This window comes from Theropithecus gelada, chromosome 8 (genome assembly GCF_003255815.1).
Source record: "Theropithecus gelada isolate Dixy chromosome 8, Tgel_1.0, whole genome shotgun sequence".
Lineage (NCBI taxonomy): Eukaryota > Metazoa > Chordata > Mammalia > Primates > Cercopithecidae > Theropithecus > Theropithecus gelada.
This window is the reverse complement of record NC_037676.1, coordinates 121,347,492-121,370,513: the sequence shown is the minus strand read 5'-3', so window position 1 is coordinate 121,370,513 and position 23,022 is coordinate 121,347,492.

Genomic DNA, 23,022 nt, shown 5'->3' with positions numbered 1-23,022 from the left:
ATAAAGTAAGTATCCTTTCATTTTTCATGTACTGTATGTGTAGCCATCACTTGCCAATTCATACTTGGAATGCAATGGCATTTGACATGGACCCAAGATCCAGGAATCCTCCAATAGCTGGCTAACACCTACATGGATTCAAGAAGGCATTATGTCAAGGGGATATTCTTGGAAAAAGTCATTCTGTTTATCTTTAAAAGACTTTCTGCCAAATCCCAATAGGGTCTTCTTACCATACAATGCAGTGAGAAAGCATTTAACGTGGACTACAATCAGCAGGACAGTTGTTCTTCTTGGCCCCATTTCTCTAGGTCTACACCCTAATCTCAACTTTCCATTTTAACACTATGTGGTGAGTAAAATAGTTCCCAAAGAAAATAAAGGAGAGCATTTATGTATTTATACTTGTTATACTAATAATCCAATAATATGGCCTGAATTGTTCTTGGACTTGATCCTTGCAAAGGAATAAATTTCTTTAGTGGAGTTGGAGGGTAAAGATGAGCCCTGGAAACCAGTTTTTCCTCACAATTGTCCCCTGAATCTTACCTGCACCAGCCCCACTGCAATTTCCATTTTCATTTAAATATAATTGGGTTTATCAGTTCCAACTTTGTTCTTGCTAGCATTGTTATCTTAAAGCAGTTATTCATCATCTCTGAATATGAATTTGTTTATCTGGGAATGGAGATCTCTTACTTCAGGATTGTTCGGGGGGAAGGAAAGAAAAGATTATAGAAGAAATTTCTGAAAATTGGCCAGTACTCAAAAAGTGTTAATTCTCTTAAAGTTTTTGTCAGATTTGTTTGTTTTTTCTCTCCATCAGTCACCTTAATCTTTAGAAAACTTTGACATAAACAAAATCTGGAGGACAATGGAGAGATATAAGAAGACAAAAATACCAAAAAAGATAATATGCCAAATGAATATTTATCCCAGTGAATGAGTATTGCCCGCTGGTCCAGCAATTCTCACCTCCCTCTTCTAGAAAATGATCTTTCTCCCGCACTTAATGGTCTAAGGATGAGTAAAGAAATCCAAAGTGACACCACTTACCGTTTGATGTTTGTTGATTTGTCTAGGTATAATCCCTTCACTTAAACTGACCAAATTAGAGACCTTCTCCCTGACTTTTTAATTTGGGAAAAGAGACATCGGGGGTCAGTCATTTTTTTCGTGATTACTCTAAATGACTGAAGATGGAGTTGCCAGTTTCTATATTTCCTGCTGGTGGAAAAATCTTTCTTAAGAAAATGAAGCCAACGTGTAGAAAGAAGACATGAAATATGTTCTGGAGACAATGGAGTTTCAATTCCAAATTGGACCCTGGGGTGTATTTGCTATTTTTGTGGTTATAGATCTTCAAATCAATGTCTATTTTTTGGCTCAACCAGTTTCTCATTGACTTGCTGTAGTTTTCAATTAGAAATAAACTTTACTTAGGAAAGCCTTAAAAAATGAAGAATCCATAAACCCCCACTCCAGGGACAACAGAAGACCCTAGGATCCTGAAGTTGGGGTTGACTGAAGAGTGGGTATTGTCCTTACCTAGCTCTAAGTGGAACTAAATTGAAAGGGATGGAAGTCAGGGGCAAAGGAGAAGTTGGGAACAAAGAGGTCATACAAAGGAAGCTTCTGACCTTTATAAACCAGTCCTAGAGTAAACAACAAAAATAACAAACACAAAAAAGAGACTCAAAAGCCAGAGTCTTCAACCATATATAACCAAAATGGAGTAATCAAAATGGAGTAAACAGGATAGGAAGGGCAGTTAAAAGGCAAAATGGAGTAAACAGAATAGGAAGGGCAGTTAAGAGGTAATATCTATCATACCAGTGCTGACGTTCAGGTACTGATACCCAGATGCCAGTGCCCAAAGGATGCCTGTGACTCCACTTGCAGAAGGGAAGGATGCTGTTCAATGGGTGGTATGGAAGTGGTTAGAATGTTTTGCCACCCGGACAATGAGTTCAATAAAAGAGTATTCACATGACAGTGTTTTAATTATTTATATACATCATCTCTTGGTCCAATGTAGATACTTTTTGTTTATGGATAGGGCTCCCAAATAAATGAAAAAAATGTCTAGTGAAGTTATATTCCCACATTTAGAACACTAGGCACATAAAAATCCAAATTTATGAGACTGTCATGTTTCAACACTGAACGATTCTTTATTCTATAAGAGATTTATCACAGTGTTTTTTTTAATCTAAATAATAACCTCCTTTCAATATAACTAAATATGAGTCAATTTGTATGTAAAATTTCAGGACATATCTGTATATGAAGACAAACCAATAAGCACAAATGTCCAGATATTTAATATCACAAATTTTAGCTTGCTGTAGGTGATATATAAAAGTGCAAAGGTTGCACATAAACCCATCTCATTCCAAACATGTCATATTTACTTTATTTTAATGGTTCTCAGATGTTCTCTATATGTTTATTTATTAATGCCTACAATCTAGATGGAAAGGTTGTTAGCTCTTTAGAGGGTCTTTACAACTCAACATCCAAGGTCATAAATTCACTAATACCATAGCAAGGACTAGTGTATGGAAAATAATAACCATCATCTCTTAGATTAGTTGAATATTTTACAACAGAAAGCACTTTTCCATTTATTATATTACATGAGCCTTATAGCATTCCTTTGAAGCAGATATTATTATAGACTTTGTAAGGATGATAAAATTGAGGCTGGGACATTAAATGACTTGCCCAAGGTTATACTTGGGAATAGTACATGGGGGAGCCAAGCTCCATATCCTAGTCTTGTGAATATTTTGCTTTCCAGTACAATACAGCTGCTTCAGGGAAAACACCTTATCTGTCCTTGAATGAGCTGTCTGAGATATCTTATAAATGACGGTAACAAGTTCCTCTAAGGCAGTTTCCTGTTTTCCAAGCATGATACTGCATAATTGGCCCAGGATTGAACTTCTTGAAAATTGTTCAGAAATCAAAGCCCAAAATGCATATAGGCAGTTTCTCAATTACTTGGCACCAAACATTTTTTTGGATCTAAGCCTGCTGTCATACAACTAACATACATGCCACAATTCCTATCTGGTAAATTAACTACTGCTGTTTGTCTGTATTAAATAGATTTAGAAAAATGTGTTTATTCTGAAACCAGCTAAAGCATATACTAAAGTGGAGTAGAACTTTCAGTTGTTAATTTTGCATAAATAAGTCAGGGAAGAATTTTTAAAAATTGAAGCTATGTATTTAAAAACTTGGATATTTTATTGCTCTTTAAAAGAGCTTGTCATCATGAATACATAATTTTGTGAGTCTGAGAAATATATAGTCATTATTTTCATAGTGGTATGTTTGCTTTATTGAGCAAATCCCAGGCTAAAAGTCCATTAGAGACTAAGGATAATCACATAGTATAATGAGATTTTTCTTCCATTTATTTATATATAGATTTTTGAAAAAACCAAATATATATCGCCTTGTCAGAAATAAAAGACTTTTTTCTAGATTAATCAAAAATATTATGGAAAGGTAGAATGTGCTTATAACATCGGGCAAAATAAAATGAGGAAGTAGAAAAATAATTGACTAGCTAGGTGGTTTAATAAATAATCCATTTAAAAAGGAATCTCTAATCAACCAGTTCCATCACATCACTCTTCTTGCCCAACTGGGAAGTTTTAATTATGTATGAAAACACAGTTGTATAATGGAATAAGCAGTATTCCACTTAACACTATTCTTTACAGAAACACTCAGTCAATTCACATTAGAACGTTTTGAGGGGACAGAGCATTCAGCTGTCATTATCCATCTTTAAAATTGATGATAACTCAATCATATTAATGTTGGTGACATCTAGAGAGTCCCTTAGTGGTATGTCCAAGCTTCAGCTAATTTGAATCCATGGAAAGATAAAGGTTTGCCTGAATAATCTTGTTACAGTAGCTGTTTCCATCTTAAAATCATTATCAGTTAAAGTATATATGCACAAGACATTTGATTCATTACTTCATTTTAAATGTATTCACAGGACCAATTTTACAGAAAAAATGTCATGTATCAAAAAACCCTCTTGAAATGACTGCTTTTGCCTAATTTACAGTGTTGCAATATGCAGCCAGTTTTTCAAATAAATGCCATATTAGCAGGATAATTATTTACATCTTCATTTTATAGTAGGAATTCCTAAGCCTTTCACGTATTGTGGCAGACACTATGTCACATAATTAAGTCAATAAAACATTATACCTGTGCATGCTGAAAGTATAGGTAGTTATAACAATTTCTTCACAGACATTTGGCTCATCTTCATGGCCTTAGGGAGGGTGTCTCTGAAACCAACCAGCTTTGGCACTTGATCTGGACTTGGAATGAGATTTGTGTGGGTTGGTTCCAAATGTTATCAAAGTTGCTTAGCTACCGCATTTCAGTAGAGGAGAAACTGAGAATTTTGACAGCATTTGGCCACATAGCAAATTACCAGGGCCTCTCTTGACGGTGTGGGGAAGGGAGTTTTCCGTTTTCAACTAACATATCTCTTTTGACTAAGACCGACTCTGGGACAAATGCTAAGGTAAATAGTTCTCCTCCGTTACTCCCGATTCACATTCATATTTAGTAGTTTTCAGGCTAAAGTATGGATCAGGGGTGAATTAAAAAGTCAGTGAACACAGGTAGGTCAATTAAGGTCAGGAGTTTGAGACCAGCCTGACAAACATGGTGAAACCCTGTTTCTACTAAAAATACAAAATTAGCAGGGTGGGGTGGTACATGCTGTAATCCCAGCTGTTTGGGAGGCTAAGGCAGGAGAATCACTTGAACCCAGGAGGTGGAGGTTTCAGTGAGCCGAGATTGTGCCATTGCACTCCAGCCTGGGCAACAAGGGAGAAACTGTAAAAAAAAAAAAAAAAAAAAAAAAAAAAGCCAGTGTGCAAATATTTTTGAGCCTTGATGTGCCAGGATAGCACAGAGGACTATGATACAAGGGTGTGGAAAGCCTGACCTGAGGGAATGGTGATGGTGAGGAAAACTTCCTCAAGGAGGAGGTCATTAACCTGCGATACAAAGAGTGTGTTGGTACAGAAAAGAGGAAGAGCTTTGTAGGCAGGAGCAACTGCCTGTATGAAGATTCAAGAAAAGGAGCGTACTATGCTCAGAGTCTCTAGAAAGCTTAACAGGGCTGAAAAGAAGATGTATTAGTCTGTTCTTATACTGCTAATAAAGACATACCAGAGACTGGATAATTTATAAAGGAAAGAGGTTTAATGCACTCACAGTTCCACGTGGCTGGGGAGGCCTCACAATCACGGTGGAAGGCAACGGAAAAGCAAACGTATGCCTTACATGGTGGCAGACGAGAGTGTGTGCAGGGGAACTCTCATTTATTAAACAATCAGATCTCGTGAAACTCACTCACTACCACGAGAGCAGTATGGTGGAAAAACACCCTCATTATTTAATGATCTCCACCTGTCCCTGCCCTTGACATGTGGGGATTATTACAATTCAAGGTGAGGTTTGGGTGGAGACACAGCCAAACCGTATCAGAAGATAATTGTATAAGAGGAGCAAAAAGTAAATCTGGGTGAATTCAAGCAATGTCTTAAAAGAAATATTAGGAATTTTTGACTTTATCCTAAAGATAAGAGGAAGTTTTAAAGCAATTTAGTAGAGAGCCTTTATAATCACAATGGTAGTTTTAAAGAGGTCCTATGGACCTCTATAAAGAATTAGTGGTGACCTGAAAGGCAACATTAGATGCAGGAGGCCAGGTCGAAGGATATTATATTTTCATTATATTGTGACAGAAGATGATGGAGACATGTATTTGGGTGTTTTCATTAGAGATGGAGAGAAATAGATGGGTTCAAGAGAGATTTTAGAGGTAGAGTTGGCAGGACTAGGTGACTGTGTGAGATGATAAAAGGAAGGCAACATTATGAATGAATATACAGTCTCATGAATGTCCATGAGAAATGAATAAGGAGCAAGAATTCTTCCTTGGGAAAGCAAAATTTTAGATGCTTGTGAGAAATTCAAATGAAAAGGCAGTTGGATCTATAGGTCCAGGGACATAGGTTTGGACTGCAGACACATAGGTAATGAGAAGTGTGAGAATGTTAGTGATTACCTAGGAAGAGAGTGGACAGAGGATACTATACTAAGCCCCAAGGAACTCCTACATCCAATGCTATTTGGATGAGTGTGACCCAGTAATAGAAACTAGTTTGATCAGAGAAAAAGAAGAAAAACATGAAAAAGCAGAGGCAGGCCAGGCATGGTGGCTCACTCCTGTAATCCTAGCACTTTGGGAGGCCGAGGTAGGCAGATCTTGAGGTCAGGAGATCAAGACAATCCTGGCTAACACGGCGAAACTCCATCTCTACTAAAATTACAAAAAAAATAATTAGCTGGGCTTGGTGGCAGGCACCTGTAGTCCCAGCTACTTGGGAGGCTGAGGCAGGAGAATCGCTTGAATCTGGGATGCGGAGGTTGCAGTGAACCAAAATCGAGCCATTGCACTCCAGCCTGGGTGACAGAGCGAGACTCTGTCTCAAACAAAAACAAAAACAAAAACAAAAACAAAAACAAAAACAAAAACAAAACAAACAAACAAAAAGCAGAGACATCAGGGAAGCCAGATGAAATGACTGGTTCAAGAAAAAGAAATCCTGTTGGATGAGATAAAATAAAACAAGGACTTAAGAGTATACTTTAGTAATGTTTACTTTTAAAATTATACTTTTTAGTAATGTTTACATTGTTAGTCACCTGGCAAGAACTATGTTAGTAAATGGTAGAAGTAGGTTAGGATAGGCAGGAGAGGTGAGGAATCACAGAGAGTGAAGATAGAAAACTCTGAAATTTTACTTTAGAAAGGGAAAGAGTTAGGGTGGTAACTGAAAGAAGAGTTAGCTTTGATGGAAAATACATAAATATACATATATGCATATGTGTAAACAACAGATGCACATAACTGATGATGGGGAGGAGATATAATTATTAATAAACATGATAGCTTCCTAAAAAGGTCATCGAAATGATGGGAAAAAAATTGGAGTTGATTTGAGGATTTTTGTACTTTTCAAGACTGAGAATTGAGGTTCTGTTCATTGAGGGTTTCTGTGTTTCTCTGAATTTGGGGAATTTCTTCAGATCATCTGCTGAGAAGGAGGGAGGATGAAGAAAAATTAGAGGTTTGAAAATTGCAGAAGAAGAATTATTGTAAGAAGGATGTCTTAGTCCATTCGTACTACTATACCCGAGACTGGGTAATTTCTTTTTTTTTTTTTTGAAACAAAGTCTCACTCTGTCTCCCAAGCTGGAGTGCAGTGGCATGATCTTGGCTCACTGCAACCTCTGCTTCCCGGGTTCAAGCGATTCTCCTGATCCAGCCTCCCTAGCAGCTGGGATTACAGGCATGTGCCACCACACCCAGCTAATTTTTGCATTTTTAGCAGAGACGGGGTTTCACCATGTTGGTCAGGCTGGTCTCGAACTCCTGACCTCGTGATCCACCTGCCTCGGCCTCCCAAAGTGCTGGGATTACAGGCATGAGCCACCACACCTGGCCCGAGACTGGATAATTTCTGAAGAACAGAGATTCATTTTCTTACAGTTCTGGAGGCTAAAAAGTCCAGTATAAGATCATGGCATTTGGTGTCTGGTGAGAGCATTCTTGCTGTGTACTCATATGACAGAAGGGACAAACATTCTGTCCTTCCATGGTGGAACAGTAGGATGGCAAGAAAGGGCTAGGAAGCTCTATAAAGCCTCTTTTCTAAGGGCATTAATCTCATTCATGAGAGCTCTGCTCTTATGACCTAATTACTTCCTAAATGTTCTATCTTTTCATACTATCACTCTGATGATTAAGTTTCAACATATGGTTTGGGGGACACATTCAAACCATAGCAAAGGGGCAGTGCACAATGACTAGCATTGTACTAGGGTAGCATTAACTTCAGATCCATACTTAGGGCTCAGTTGAGAGTGTTGAACATAAATTCTTAGTGGTATCAATTTTTCCAATAATAGGACTTTCCCCAGCAGTACTCAACAACCCGGTGCCATCACAGAGGAGATGCATAGCTCAATTCCTGACTATTGGTTGGCCATTTGCCATGTAGGAACAACAAAAGGATAACAGAGCAAGGGAGTTTTGGATACTGACCAAAATTCTTGGTGGAACTACAGGACTGGAACCTTAAGTGTAACAAAACTTTATTGGGTTTTCTGTAGTCTTTAATGAGCTAAATCCGCTCTGTGCTTCATGCTGAGAAGACTTCCTCTCTAGAGAGATACCAAGTAGAGCTTACTGCCTTGTTCCTAGTATCTTATCTGACTCCTCTTTCGTTTTGTAATGGCTTTCTTTGCTAAGGTGATGGCATAGGCTCCAGCAGTGGACTTTGGAAAGAGAAGAGGGACCATACCTTTAAATCTTTTCCTGTTCTTTCTTCATTTAGCCTTGAGCTTCTTGTGTGGCTCAAATATTAACTTGTTTCTTAAGGTAATCTGTTTCCTAGAAGGTTGTTCCATATACAGATGCATTCCTACACTGTAGACCTATGGATGCATTGGTCTTTATGATAAAAATTCTGTGAGGAAAATCTATGATTTCCTACATACAACTTCCTGTGTACCCACCAACCAGGAGAATCAGCACTTCCTTCATATGGCCAGCTTTTCCCAAACAAATCTAAACAGTCCCCCAGAAGCAGACACCAATCCCAAGCAAAGGTGATGGTGGAAACCATTATTATATACTTTTTCCTAAAAATTGAGCTTTTTTCTGTTATCACGACTTGTGTTCTTTATCTTGAGTGAGCTCTGGTTTGCACGGGCTCTCGCTGATTTATGGCTTGAGGCTGATTGACTCATCCAGATCTGTGGTGGTGCTATACTTGTGTTTACAGCTGTTGGTCAGTTGATTTTCCTGGTTCATTTATAGGTAAAATAATTGAATTTAGGTGAGAAAGAAACTGTTTCTCTTCTTTCTCCCTCTAAAATAATGACCTCAAGTCTCTCTTTTTAGATTATATATAAAGAGTATATAGAGAGGGGAAAGTAAGTGAATCACTTTTTTTTTTTTTTTTTTTGAGATGGAGTCTCTCTCTGTCGCCCAGGCTGGAGTGCAGTGGCCGGATCTCAGCTCACTGCAAGCTCCGCCTCCCGGATTCCCGCCATTCTCCTGCCTCAGCCTCCCGTGTAGCTGGGACTACAGGTGCCCGCCACCTCGCCCAGCTAGTTTTTTGTATTTTTTTTTTTAGTAGAGAGTGAATCACTTTTGATGTTTGAAGAAATTTTAGCTTATGGTGATTCTACCAGTAATTGCTAAACTCCTGACTTAAACAAGAAAACCTTAAACCTATTACTCTCAAGACTTAAACAAGAAAATGCATGATATTTTAATGTAATATCTATGTAGGGAGGCTTACCTACTGTTCTAATAAGAATAACTTATTCTAATAGAAAATGCACAATTTCTCATTACTGATCCCATAAGAGGTAATAATTGCTCTAGATAAGAGGAAGAGTCTTGACCAAGAACGGCAGGAAAAATAGCCAATATTTTTCCTCTCTTACTCTCAGAATATTTTTTGGTTAAGTCTATTCAAAGTCTCTGAGTTTCATAATTCATGTTATTTAGTAATTTCAATTACCCACATTATGAAGCATATGAAACATATGCAGCATAAGACTCATTTGCAATGGAAGAATCCCAGCTAAGAAATGTAGAAAGAGTGAGACAATTAGAGAAATCAGAATTTTATAATTTCTAATCAGGTAGAAGAGAGGCCTTTAAGGCTCGTGTTTTATTTTTCCCAGCTCCCCTGAGCCTTTGGTTCTTGCAGAATCTTAGGACCAGTAAGAACCTGTACTCTGTAGCAGGTACTAATGTAACACTCATTTTGTTTTAGACATGGCTCTAGGTACTACAAACAGACATGTGTGCAGAGCACCCAGCCTCTGCTTCATGGACCTTATAATCTTAAGATGGAACATACCAAAAATAGCACAGAGGCAAATAAGCAAATGATTATAAGTTGTAAAAATGACAGAGTGATCAGGGTAGTGCATCCCATTCTCAGTAGAGTGATCAGGAAAGGCATCCCTGAGAAGGTGACATTTAAACAATGTAATAACAGGGAGAAAGTTTGGCGGGAGAGAGAGAAGGTATTTTCCATGGAGCTCTGGGAAGAGCCTTGTCTTGTTCACAGAATCCATGTGAATAAAGCCAGCAACATATCAACAGAGAGGCACAAAATAAACCTGAAATGACAGGCAAAGAAAGGTCATGAAGGATATTATAGGCCCAGGTTGAAAATTTGAATTCTGTTCCAAGTGCAGTAGAAAATCATTGCCAGGCTTTGAAACAGGTAAGTGACCCCAATGTATATTTTAAGTATACAGACAGTCCTTAACTTATGATGGTTCAACTTACAATGGTTCCACTTAGGATTTTTAAGTTTACTATGGTGCAAAAGCAATAAACATCCCGGAGAAACCATACATTGAGTACAATCATTCTTTTTTAACTTTCAGTAGAGTATTCAATAAATAACATGAGATATTTAACACTTTATTGTATAATGGGCTTTGTGTTAGATGATTTTGCCCAGCTGTTTGCTAATGTAAGTGTTTGGAGCATGTTTAAGGTACACTAGACTAAACTATAATGTTTCGTGGGTTAGATGTGTTAAATTCACTTTTAACTTGTATTTTCAACTTATGATGGGTTTATCAGAACATAACCCCATTGTCAGTTGAGGAACATTTGTACTTTTAACACTGTGTGGATTTAAAATGGGCAAGAGTGGAGGGTACATGGTTAGGAGGCTATTGATTCAGAAAAGGAACAATGATAGTTTGGTCTGAGGTGGTATGAGTGGCGGTGGAGAGGACATGGATTCCAGATTTATTCAAGGTAAGATAAAGAGGTCTTGATGGCAATTAGCACAAGGGAATGGAGAGGAGAAAGTGGGACTCATGACAGCATCCTGGGCTTTTGGCCTAGGCAGATGGGATGACCATGCCATTTATAGAGAAGAGGAGAGGACAAGAGGAGAAAGGAGGACTGGTTTGACAAAAAAGAAAATGAGCAGTTAGTTTTGGCCATGTTAAATTTGAGACGTCTATGAGATAATCAAGTGTAGATACTCTATCCCAGAGAAAATTAATCAATGTTATTTATTATTTATAAGAATCTTAATAACATTAGCAAATAAAATTATTCTGCTTGGAGTATTTCCTTAGCAATTCTTCATTGAAGACCTAAGATAATTACTAGCGACTATTTAAAGATTTCCTGCTTCTATTTTGGCTAAGTATTTTATCACAAATTCAGTGTATTAAATAATATCAAAATCTATTAACTAGAAAAACCACAAAAATAGAAACATATTAATATGAAGCTCTGAGTGGCTGAATTGAAATGAAGAGCTCACTTCCTTCAGTCAATAAAATAGTGCAAATTTGGTCTGGGTGCACTGGCTCACACCTGTAATTCCAGCACTTTGGGAGGCCAAGGCGGGAGGATTACTGAGGTCAGGAGGTTTAGATGAGCCTGGCCAACTTGGTGAAACCCCATCTCTAACAAAAATACAAAAATTAGTGGGATGTGGTGGCTCGCTTCTGTAATTCCAGCTACTCAGGAGGCTGAGACATGAGAATCATTTGAGCCTGGGAGGTGGAGGTTACAGTGAGCTGAGATCGTGCCACTGCACTCCAGCCTGGACAACAGAGTATGACCATGTCTCAAAAAAAGAAAGAAAACAGTGCAATTTCAAAAGCCAATGGTAAGCCAAAACTCAACAGTTTTTATCTTAGTTACATAAAAGGAAAATATAACATGCTTGGATTGAGTTAATATGTTTGCTTTAGGTTCCAAATTAGTAGCAACATTTTTGAAGAACCAAATGATAGAATAATTTCCTTCATGTCCTGAAACATTTACTATAAATTAGTATGAAAACAGATATCAATTCACACTGTGGCTTAAAAATATAGATACAAAACCCCAAGGTGAACTAATTCAAAGTTATTATCCCCTCAGTAATTATAAATTGCTTGTGTTCAACTGACATTTCTAGCATGACTAGGCTAGAATGTGGTACTACAAGACTGAAATGACTACTGTAGGGACTGCCCCTGAGAAGTGGATGATTTCAAGGTTTGCATTTTTTTTATTGTTTAAGGAGTATAAGGCATTGAAATTTCTTGTTGCTTTTTCAAATAAAGAGATAAATAAAACTAAAACATGGTACTGACTATATGTGTTACCTTGTAAGATCAAGTTTTAGTTTGAGATATGGGTTAGTTCACATACGATTCCCTGCTATTCCTAGCAGAGTGCTAAGCACATATGAGAAACTCCCTATGTATGTTTTAAATTGAACTTTCCTGGATCTGGTCATGTGCAAGTAGGGTGACCACCTATTCCAACTTGTGCGGGACTGAGGGAGTCTTCAGGATGTAAGACCTCATCTTTATAACTGGTACATTCTTGGGCAAACCTGAATGAGCGTTCATCCTATAAGTAAGTTCAGTTTCATTATGGTCCTTAAGTAGGGGAATGTTGCCTTGACATATGTGTATTATTTAAATTTTTAAGTTTCACTGAATACCATATAATAACTGAATCTGTTGATTCTCAGATAAAAATAAATATTTAAAAATATCGAATAGATTTTTTTTTTTTCCTTTTTAAAGTATGTTTCAAGCTGGACTGTGTCTTATCCTTTTTATATGCTTGGTATCTCAGAATAATGTGCATATTAAATAGAAAAACCACACACATAGCAGGTACTTTACACATATTAACAGGATGGTGATTTATTAAGAAAATACAGAAGAAGAGCAATACTCACAATATAAGGGCTTCCTTTCCTTCTTTTTGGGCCTTTAATTCTTAATTTACATGAAAATAAAAAAATTCCTATAATATATGCTTTATAAAAGTATTTTGGTGAGAAAAATACATGAGAAATATTTAGTCCCAAGACTAACTGACACAGAAAGTCACATAAGCCAAATGCAATAGCTTAGTAATAAAAATATTTTCTTAAATCGGAGTAGAGTGTGTATTGATATAACACAGGCTTATTTTAAGCTATTGTTTTCCTTTTTTATCTTTAACGAAATAGCTGTTAATTAATGTATTTTTCAGTATTCAACAGATGTTAACATTACACATGTAGGTTTTTGTGAAACTAAAATTAAACATTTGCTATCTGTTCCTTTTCACTAATTTTTTTAAAACGAAATAAAACTAATCAAACCAGTTAGCCAACATTCTTGGTAAAGCATTACTTGTTTCTTGACACAAGGAAGTAAAAATACATAATGTATATAAAAAGAGTGTTGGATCAAGGCCATGTACTTTACTGTTTACATTGCCATTTGAGACCAAAGATTAGAAAACTCCCTCTCTCATCCTGCAAATTCTTTTTCAGCCGTGCAATTGATTCAGTGAAGCAGATGCTGGTAACATCTATGAACACAGGTATTTAGTGTACGTTGGAAAGAGGAGCAATGCAGAAATGTCAGTGGGTCAACCTTTACTTTATTTAAGAGTTAGAATAGATTAAAGTAGATGTAAAAAAGAATGAAATGAATTAAATGCAGAAAACTGAGGGAAGAGGCATATGGTGTTATGTGCGGGTAGAAAGGAAAGCTTTTGGTGCTGCTTAGACTTGTCTAACAGTGGTTGGACCAACAAGGCAACTTTCTCACCGTATCAATTACATCCTAAGTTTTAAAAAATTGAACAAGTTTAATATTAGCTGATATCCGCAGATTATTGGAAATATTTGTACCAATTATAGGTGCTCATTTTAAAACAAATGTATACTTGCTAGTAATTGTTCATGCCTACCTCCTGACATACATGCAAGTATACATCCTTTTTACTCCCCGTTTTTAAAATGCATTTTATTATTATTTTGAACTTTTATTATAGGTTCAGGGGTAGATGTGCAGCTTTGTTAAATAGGTAAACTGCATGTTGCAGGTGTTTGGTGGACAGGTTATTTTGTCAGCTAGGTAATCAGCATAGTACTGGATAGGTAATCTTTCAATCCTCACCCTCTTTCCACCCTCCACTCTCAAGTAGGCCCTGGTATCAATTGTCCCTTTCTTTATGTTCATGTATACTTGAGGTTTAGCTCTCACTTATAAGTGAGAACATGCAGTATTTGGTTTTGTATTCCTGTGTTAGTTCACATAGGACAATGGTCTCCAGCTCTATCCATATTGCTGCAAAAAACATGATCTCATTCTTTTTATGGCTGCATAGTATTCCATGGTGTATATGTATCCCATTTTCTTTATCCAGGCTACCATTAATGGAATTTCATGTGTTTGATATTGTGAATAGTGCTACAATGAACATACATGTGCATGTGTCTTTATGGTAGAATATTTTGTATTTCTTTGGATGTATACCCAAAGATGGGATTGCTGGGTGGAATGGAAATTCTATTTTAAGTTATTTCAGAAATAGTCAAACTGCTTTCCACAGTTGCTCAACTAATTTATGTTCCCGCTTGCAGTGTATAAGCATTCTATTTTCTCCACAACTCAACCAGCATCTGTTTTTTTTCTTTCTTTTTTTTTTTTTTTTAGTAACAGCCATACTGACTGGTTTGAGATTGTATTTCATTATGGTTTTTATTAGCATTTCTCTAATGATTAGTGATGTTGAGCATTTTCTCATATTCTTGTTGGCTGCTTATATGTCTTCTTTTGGAAAGTGTCTGTTCATGTCCTTTGCCCAATTTTTAATAGGGTTGTTCTTTGCTTCTGAATTTGTTTAAGTTTCTTACAGATTCTGGATATTAGGCCTTTGTTAGATGTATAGTTTGCAAATATTTTCTCCTGTTCTGTAGGCTGTTTACTGTGTTGATAGTTTCTTTTGCTGGCAGAAGCTCTTTAGTTTAATTAGGTCCCATTTGTCAATTTTTCTTTCTGTTGCAATTGTTTTTGGTACCTTTGTCAAGAAACATTTCCCTCTTCCTAAGTCCAGAATGGTATTCCCTAGGCTATTTTCAGGGTTCTTATGGTTTTAGGTTTTGAATTTAAATGTTTAATCCATCTTGAGTTGATTTTTTATATGTGGTGTAAAGAAGGGGTCCAGTTTCAACCTTTTGCATATAGCTAGCCAGTTATTCCAGCACCATTTATTGGCCAGGGAATTCTTTCCCCATTGCTTTTTTTGGTCAGCTTTGTTGAAGATAAGATGATTGTAGGTGTGTAGCATCATTTCTGGGCTCTCTATTCTGTTCCAGTAGTCTATGTTTCTGTTTTTGTACAAGTATCATGCTGTTTTGTTTACTATAGCCTTGTAGTATAGTTTGAAGTCAGGTAGCGTGATGCCTCCAGCTCTGTTCTTTTTGCTTAGCATTGCTTTGGCTATTCGGGCTTTTTTTGTTGTTGTTCCATATGAATTTTAAATTAGATTTTCTAATTCTGTGAAGAATGTCATTGGTAGTTTGATAAGAATAGCATCAAAACTATAAATTGCTTTGGGAAATGTGTCCATTTTAACAATATTGATACTTCCTATCCATGAGTATGGAATGTTTTTCCACTTGCTTGTGTAATCTCTGATTTCTTTGAGCAGTGTTTTGTAATTCTTGTTGTAGTTATCTTTCACTGCCCTGTTTAGCTATATTCCTAGGTATATTATTATTTCTGTGGCTATTGTGAATAGGATTACATTCTTGATTTGGCTCTCAGCTTGGATGTTGTTGGTGTATAGGAATGCTCCTGATTTTTGTACATTGATTTTGTAATGCTGAAACTTTGCTGAAGTTGTTTATCAGATCATGAAGATTTTGAGCAGAGACTATGGGGCTTTCTAGATATAGAAACATATTATCTGCAAACAAGGTAGTTTGACTTCCTATCTTCCTATTTGAATGCCTTTAATTTCTTTCTCTTGCCTGATTGCCCTGTCCAGGAGTTCCAGTAGTATATTGAAAAGGTGTGGTGAGCTCCTATTTAACATAGTATTGGAAGTTCTGGCCAGTGCAATTAGGCAAAAAAAGAAATAAAGAGTATTCAAATAAGAAGAGGGGAAGTCAAATTATCTTAATTTGCAGATGACATAATCCTATATCTAGAAAACCCTATCATCTCAGCCCAACAGTTTCTTAAACTGATAAGCAACTTCAGCAAAGTCTCAAGATACAAAATAAATACAAAATAAATGTGCAGAAATCACTAGCATCTTTATACACCAACAACAGGCAAGCAGAGAACCAAATCATGAATGAACTCCCATTCACAATTGCTACAAAGAAAATAAAATACCTAGAGACACAGCCAACAAGGGAAGTGAAGGACCTCTTCAAGGACAGCTACAAACATCTGTTCAGGGAAATCAGAGAGGACACAAACGAATGGAAAAGCATTTCATATTCATGGACAGGAAGAATCAATATCGTGAAAATGGTCATACTGCCCAAAGTAATTTACAGACTCAATGCTATTCCCATTAAACTACCATTAACGTTCTTCACAGAATTTTTTCTTTTAAAAACTATTTTACAGTTCACACAGAACAGCCAAGACAATCCTAAGCAAAAAGAGCAAAGCTGGAGGTGGAGGCATCACACAACCTGACTTCAAATATACAACAAGTCTATGGTAACCAAAACTGGTATGAAAACAGGCACATAGACCAATGGAACAGACAGAGAATTCAGAAATAAGACTGCACACCTACAACCATCTAATCTTCGACAAACCTGACAAAAAGAAGCGATGGAGGAAATGACTCCTTATTTAATAAATGGTGCTGGGAGAACTGGCTAGCCATAAGCAGAAAATTGAAACTGGACTCTTTCCTAACAGCTTATACAAAAATTAACTCAAGATGGGTTACAGACTTAAATATAAAACCCAAACTATAAAAACCCTAGAAGAAAATCTAGGCAACACCATTCAGGACACAGGCACAGGCAATGATTTAATGATGAAAATGCCAAAAGCAATTGCAACAAAAGCAAAATTGACAAATGGGACCTAATTCAACTAAAGAGTTTCTGCACACACACACACAAAAACTATCAGTAATCAAAAATGAACAACCTACAGAATGAGAGAAAATTTTTGCAATGTATCCATCTAACAAAGATCTAATATCCAGAGTCTACAAGGAAGTTAAGCAGATTTACAAGAAAAAAAGATCAAACAACCCCATTAAAAAGAGTGCAAAGGATGTGAACAGACACTTCTCAAAAGAAGACATTCGTGTGACCAAAAAACATGAAAAAAAGCTCAACATCACTAACCATTAGAGAAATGCAAATCGAAATCACAGTGAGATACCATCTTACACCAGTCAAAATGGCTATTAAAAAGTAAAAAATATGCTGGCGAGGTTGTGCAGAAAAGGTAACACTTATGCATTGCTGCTGAGAATGTAAATCAGTTCAACCATTGCAGAAAGCAATTTGAAAATTTCTAAAAGAACTCAAAACAGAATTATCATTTGTCCTGCAATTCCATTATTGGGTATATACCCAATGGAATATTAATCATTCTATCACAAAGACACATGCACACATATGTTCATCACAGCACAATTCACAATAGCAAAGACATGGAATCAACCTAAATGCCCTTCAGTGGTAGACTGGATAAAGAAAATGTGGTACAGATACATCATGGAATACTATGCAGCCATAAAAAGGAACAAGATCATATCCTTTGCAGGGACATGGATGGAGCTTGAAGCCGTTATCCTCAGCAAACTAATGCAGGAACAGAAAACCAAACACCACATATTGTCACTTGTAAGTGTGAGCTGAATGATGAGAACACACGGACACATGGTGGGCAACAACACACACTGGGGCCTGTGGTGGGGTGGTAGGGAGAGGGAGAGCATCAGGAAGAATAGCTTATGGATGTTGGGCTTAATACCTAGGCAATGCATTGATCTGTACAGCAAACCACCATGGCATACGTTTACCTATGTAACAAGCCTGCACATCCTGCACATATACCCCGGAACTTAAAATAAAAGTTGAAGGGGACAAAAAAAAAAAAAAAAAAGGAGTGGTGAGAGAGTGTGTCATTGTCTTGTTCCAGTAGTCAGTGGGAATACTTCCAGCTTTTGCCCTTCAGGATGATGTTGGCTGTGGGTTTGTCACAGATGGCTCTTATTATTTTGAAGTTTGTTCCTTTAATGATTAGTTTGTTGAGGGTTTTTATTATGAAGGATGTTAACTTTTACTGAAAGCCTTTTCTGTGTCTTTTACTGAAAGCCTTTTCTATGTCTGTTGAGATAATTGTGTAATTTTTGTTTTTATTTCTGTTCATGTGATGAATCACACTTACTGATTTGCATATGCTGAACCAAACTTGCATCCCTGAGATGAAGCCAACTTGATTGTGGTAGATTAGTTTTTTTGATGGCTGCTGGATTCAGTTTGCTAGTATTTTATTGAGGATTTTTGCATCTATGTTCATCAATGATTTTGGCCTTAAGTTTTCTTTTTTTGTTGTGTCTCTGCCTGGTTTTCGTATCAGGATGATTATGGCCTGATAGAATGAGTTAGGGAGGAATCTTTCCTCCTCAATTTTTTGGAACACTTTCAGTAGGAATGGTACCAGCTCTTCTTTGTGCATCTGGGAGAATTCACCTGTGAATCCTGGGCTTTTTATAGTTGTCAGGCTTTGTATTAGTGATTCATTTTAAGAACTCATCACTGGTCTGCTCAGGAATTTAATTCTTCTTTTTTCAGTCTTGGAAGGTTATGCGTGTCCAGGAATTTATCCATTTCTTCTAGATTTTTCTAGCTTGTGGCCATAGAAGCGTTTATAGTTAGTCTCTGAGGGATTTTTGTGTTTCTGTGGAGTCAGTGGTAGCATCTCCTTTGTCATTTTGGATTTCGTTTATTTGGATCTTTTCTCTTTTTTTCCTTATTAGTCTAGCTATCAGTCTATTTTATTAATTTTTTTCAAAAAACCAATTCCTGGATTCATTGATTTTTATTTTTATTTTTTAATTTTACTTTAAGTTCCAGGATACATGTGCAGAACGTGCAGGTTTGTTACCTAGGTATACATGTGCCATGATGGTTTGCTGTGCTTATCAACCTATCATCTAGGTTTTAAGCTTTGTAAGCAACCATTGTGGAAGACAGTGTGGTGATTCCCCAAGGATCTAGAACCAGAAATACCATTTGACCCAGCAATCCCATTACTGGGTATATACCCAAAGGATTATGAATAATTCTACTATAAAGACACGTGCACACGTATGTTTATTGCAGCACTACTTATAATAGCAAAGACTTGGAACCAACCCAAATGCCCATCAATGACAGACTGGATAAAGAAAATGTGGCATATGTACACCATGGAATACTATGCAGCCATAAAAAAAGGATGAGTTCATGTTCTTTGCAGGGACAAGGATGAAGCTGGAAGCCATCATTATTTTTGACATTTTGTATGGTTTTTCACATCTCAATTTCCTTCATTTCAGCTTTGATTTTATTTCTTGTATTTTGCTAGCTTTGGTTACCCCACTTTTTAAAGAACTCTGCATTTGGAAGACATTTCTCCCTTAAGGTGTCTTGTAACTGGGAATTATAATTAAATCAATAGAAATTTCTGTGGCAATCTGGACTGAGTTTAGAGAAGTTTCAAAATGTCATGTCTGCTAAGGTGGTATTAAAAGAAGCCAATTCTGATAATTATAAAATAAAATGGATTAGTTTCTTACTGCTGCTGTAACACATTATGACAAATTCAGTGACATAAAACAACACAAATTTATTATCCTCCAGTTTTAAAGGTTGTAAGTGGGTTTCTCTGGGCTAAAACCAAAATTTTGGCTGGATGGCACTTTTTCTGAAGGCTCTAGGTAGGTGCAAATAAAAATGTTAACACAAACTAAGTACACAGCATTATTCTAGTTTTATTTTAACAAAGTCACTTAATAAGTAGGGCGATCACATAAATATCAAGTCTATAAAAGTGTCTGTAATTTTTGATAACCTATTTTCTCATTTTATATTTATTATATATATACACGTTATTTATTACATTAAATTATATTAAATTTACCTATTTATACCATGTAGTTTATATTTATGTATTTTATTATATATAATTTCTATATGATATATATTTATTGTATGAATATATTACTTATATATTTATTATATTTATATATTATATTTATCCAATAATGTTTTATTGGAATTCAAACATAATTTATCATTATAAAAACTGTTCAATAATTAAGATCATAGAGCTATGAGTGTCTTGAAGAAATCAAGCCTTGACCTTAGGAAGCATGGCAGAGCTCCTTAGATGTTGGTGATTTCTAGGGTTCCTCTCCTTAGTTTTCTATGTTTTCCACTCCATACATACTTAGCCACATTTAATAACCCTCGTCCTCCCACCACCACTACCTGGAGCTACAACTCTCACTATCCTTTTCCATGGAACTAATCCCTCTTTCATATCTATCTGCCTCCTGGGCATCTCCAACTGAATGGGTATCTCAAACTCAACAATTTCTGACTAGAAATATTAATAATCCACTTCCCAAAATCTTTGTGCATTTTTTAGCATGCACAGTTGCTCACTGCTTACACCAAGGAGGTAAGCCTTGTTCCCCCCTTTACCATCACTGTACATCTAAAGGGTGTGAAATTCTGGCAGTTCAGTCTCCCAAATGGCTGTCACATGTGGCGCCATCGTCACACACAGCCCCAGGTGGGCCTCCTATTAGCTCAAGCCCCACCAATGTCAGTCATCTGTTGCCTTATTTCCACGCTTCCTCCTCAACCTCTACAATATTTGATTTTGGGCCAGCTACTGATGTGTCCTTATCAAATGCAACTTAGCTTCCAAAAAAAGGGTAAGGAGCAGTGAAATAGTGTGGATACCAGAATCAGATGGGTTCTGTCTATGTTGAGATGACACTCTCTGCTTTGATGTGTAAGCTTGGATAGCTTATTAACTTCCACTTCCTTACCTATAACAAGGAGGAAATGATAACACATTATTAAAGTGCGTTAAGAGTCTTAAATTAGGTGGTCAATGAAAAGTGCTCCACCTGGTTCCTGGTTTATTTGAAGAGACCAAGAAATTATATCGATTCATTTTATATAAAAATAAACTTATTATAGATTATACCTATATATATGTATCTATAAATTATATTTAATACTGCAATGTTATTTTCTCCTCAAGATGGCATGCGAAGCTGGTCACTGCCAGCTATTGCCATTATTTGGCTTGTTAGTCACCTTCAGAACTTGATCTCCATTTTATATCAGGAGACACTGAATTTTCATTTCATAAAGGGCAATGGATATATCCACCTTGCTTTACCTTTTCCTGACAGAATCTTCTATTTTCCATCTGCTATTCCTAATTTTAGCTTGATTCTGTGAAATTCTTTAGCCTATCTGGAATCTTGGAATAACAGCAACTTGCCATTTTCTGCTTACTAAGTCATTTCTGTCCATTCTGTGCAATACAAAAAGCATATCTGAAGTTAAAAAGAATTACTCATCAGTGGCATACGCTGAAGTGTATATACTACAGAGCCACACCCAATTATACTTCCTTGTCTTCCTGTAACAGGTGGTACAACCAAATTTCTAACTGACTGATCTGTACTGATGTGTATTTAACAATTTCTGGCCAGGAATTTCTTTTCCTCCTTCCTTTTCTTCCTTTCTTCCTTCCTTTTTTGTAGATATATGAGGAGCTGTTTAAACTATAAAGGTGACATTGCTTTCCATTTATTTTATAGTACCTGTAGAATTAGGCTGTTTCCAACCAAGCATGGTGGCTTACGTCTGTAATCCCAGCAGTTTGGGAGGTCAAGGCGGGAGGATCACTTGAGGTCAGGAGTTCAAGACCAGCCAGGCCAACATGGTGAAACTCTGTCTTCACTAATAATACAAAAATTAGCTGGGCATGGTGGTGCATGCCTGTAATCCCAGCTACTCAGGAGGCTGAGGCAGGAGAATCACTTGAACCCGGGAGGCAGAAGTTGCAATGAGTGAGATTGCCCCACTGCTCTCCAGCCTGGGTGACAGAGTGAAACTGTCTCTAAAAAAAAAAAAAAAAAAAAAAGAAGAATTAGGCTGTTTTCTTTTCTGCAAAATGTGGATAAAATTGTATTTACCTACTAGGGCAGTTGTGAAAATTAAATAAATTAATACATGTAAAGCATATAGTTCCTGTCACGTATTTAGGACTCAATACATTTTTATCTATATTATTTTATTATTGCCATTATTACTATTGCATTCTCAGCATTCAAACTCTATGACATTGTCGATATGGCATCAAAATGAGCACATGCACACATATATTTATATCCATATTTATACATACATAATACATATATAAAATATACAGAGATTTTAGTTAATTTCTTTTGATACAGTTGTAATTTTCCATACACGTAGCAGTTTTTTATTATATTTTTAACAAATGAAGGGACTTCTACACTGCTTCACCTATTCAGTTTTATTCTATTCAACTAATGTTTGTTGGGTTGATTATTATGTGTTAGACACTTTTGTATTGTGTTGAGCATAAAGTGTCAAACCGTATTAATACTCCCTGCTCTTGTGGGGCTTAGAGTCTCGTAGAGAACACAGATATTAAACTAGAGATAACAAGTTAGATTAATGTTATGCTTGGGAAAATATTTGTTACTACAGGAAAGTACAACTGTCATCTCTTGACTTATTAGTTTCTAGGGAATAATAAATTTAATTATTTAATAATTCATTTTGATAACAGTTTCTTAAGACTATACAGCCTAACCACGTAAACTTTTGCACTTCTTGCCTTACTTGTTTTAAAAATAGAACCATTTGATCATTGGAATTTTTGTGGCAATCAGATATCTAATAGCTTGGAATAAAAGAATGAAGATTTTGAATCCAATTATTCACAAAATCGGAATGTACAGAGTTACTGAAGAAAACATCGGCACAAATTTGTCATCATTTAAAAATGCACTGGAGTTATCAGTGC